The sequence below is a fragment of the Papaver somniferum genome, unplaced genomic scaffold (assembly GCF_003573695.1).
Source record: "Papaver somniferum cultivar HN1 unplaced genomic scaffold, ASM357369v1 unplaced-scaffold_70, whole genome shotgun sequence".
Lineage (NCBI taxonomy): Eukaryota > Viridiplantae > Streptophyta > Magnoliopsida > Ranunculales > Papaveraceae > Papaver > Papaver somniferum.
The window spans coordinates 1,098,287-1,100,909 of NW_020649860.1; positions in this window are offsets into that span (position 1 = coordinate 1,098,287).

Sequence of the window (2,623 nt, forward strand, 5' to 3'; positions counted from 1 at the left end):
AACAAGAGAAAATAATATACAAATATGATAAAATAAAAATTGCAAATACAAAGGCCATGGTGTAAGTACTTTACCGCTTGATTCTTCACAACTTGTATGTCTCGATATCATAAACTCCTTGAACTCTCATCTTGATAATCTTCGCTCTTGTACATAAAGTCTTCAACTTGTAAAAATTCTGCTACTTGTCTTGTTGCTTTACTTGAATCTGAAATCTGCTCATTTCTGTACTGTTGCTTGTAAACTTAAAACGTCTTCAACTTTCCTTCGAATTTGTGATGCTCCTATTGTTGATGATGATGGTGTTTCTATGGACTTGTTGGTGTAGAGAGAGATAAAGTGGATGGTGCTAACTGCGAACAAGAATACAAGTGATATGTAAGTTAGCAATTCGATGTCACCATCATGATTGATAAAATAGCACTCAAGAGAACAAAATAGTGCTTCTATTGGTGGGAGGTTGGGTAGCTCACCATTCTACCCGGAATTTACGTACGGTGACACACACTCTAAAAGCACATATTTAGACAGGTACAAAAAATGAAGACCGGTGCCTCACATGATGTAACAATAGGTAGTCTCCACTATAGGGGACCACTACTCTAATACCGAATTCAATCTGCACCTCATTTGCCACTGGCATGGTTAAATCCAACTTTAACTCTCATACAAGTAAGAAACCTGATCATGTTCTCTGTCATCTCTAAGTTTAGTCACTCTTATGAGAATTTCGATGTAATCTTAGCGACATGTATACTATGTGACTCTAAACTAACTACAAGTTGGAGTTTGTTTATTCTCTATTTTACACAAAAATTGAAAATTTCATGAAAATTTTACAATGCAAATGCTTAACCACTCCCCCACACTTAAACTTTACATTGTCCTCAATGTAATTGAATCGTCCAAAGAAAGTCAAGGTGGGAAATCATAATGATATGAGACAAGAAATCAGAAAAAGTAAATACGATACAAGAAAATGCTAAAAACAAGACAAGAAATAAATACAAGACAAGAAATACTCATCCTATGGGTTGCCTCCCATTTAGCGCTTGGTTTAAAGTCGTCAGCCCGACTTGCAAGACGAATTCCCCATACACCAATAATCGGAAAAGTTGAGGATCCACCCATAGCACCTGTTTTGCAAACACTAGCTTCGCACACATATTAGTAATATAAAACAGAAACAAAGCTATTAACCGATAAAAGTTTCCCCCACACTTATTCTTGTCCACACTTGGAAGTGTATAAAGAATATAGAAGTCAGAGACTACCATGGTTTCTTGTTCCAAAACCTGCATAGTTTGAGAATCAAGTATATCTAATGGAGGAAATCGAGAAACAAAGTCATTCAACAATGTTCTCGAAGCACAAACATTCAAACCAATAAGAGGTAAAGGAGAAGAAATAATATGCAAAGGGTTAGACAAACCTTGCACAATCTCTTGTATCACATAATCCTCTTCATCCTTGAAAAACTCAAGTGAATTACTCACCTCTTTTATATCATGGTCCTCTATTAAACCTTGCAACCATTCTTCGTCCGTTTCTGCCTTAACCAAAGTCTCGACATAAACATCATCATTACAATTCTTTGCAAGCTCAATTGGGTCTTCCACAATATTGGTCATATCGGTTTCATTCTCAACACACTCCTCTTTGTTGTAAAGCACATACTCTTTTGCGGCTCCAAATTTTATTATAAGAATTTTTTTAAGAACACTCAAAAATGCATCATCCTCAAGCTCCACACTTTGAATGGGCTCTTGATCATTATTAAGATCAATGCTTGAGTAATCTACACAAGTGTCAACATATTCCTCTTCGTCTTCATTTTGACCCCAGAATTCCATTGTACACCTTTGGGTAATGTCACCATGAGTTGCTTCAAACGACGTATCTTCATAATCATCGTCAATTTCATAGCTAACATAAGATTGGTTGTCGCTGAATTTAGTGTTGCTAACCTCAAACTCATCCTTTTGAATAGGCGAATGATCATTATTAAGGTCAAGAGTTGAGTTAGCCACACAATTATCAACGAAAGTCCCCAAAGGTTGACCCTTTTCAACATTAGCATCAATCAAATATTCATCACACACCACAGGCACATTAGAATAATTATTGCTTTGAAAACAAAATTCTTCTTCATACCTTTCTTCCTTGTATTAATCAATGCTTCTTCGTAAGATAGCCATACCTTCACGAAGTTCTTGGAGTTGCTCGTTTGTAGCCTCTTTATCTTTTTGAAACTCTTGTCGTAAAAAGTTGGAAAAGTTGTCTAACAAGTTAGAGACTTGTTGTTCACGAGCATAAAAATCCTCCAATCCTTGTGGTTGTTCACACACATACCCGCCATAAGGTTGTTGATATGTAAAAGGACTACAGTATTCCGTAGGATATTGATCATAACCAATGAATTGGTGTTGACTATAACCCTGGGATGGTTGGTAGTTTCCATATTGTTGAGGTTGTTGAAAACCGTATCCATTGTTCCAATATGCTCTGTCCATAGAAATTGGTACCTGAACACGATCCTCAAAACAAGGTTAACAATCAGAAGATAAAAACAAAAACAGAACTAAAAACAAAACCAAAAATAAGAAACTAAAAACAAGTGACA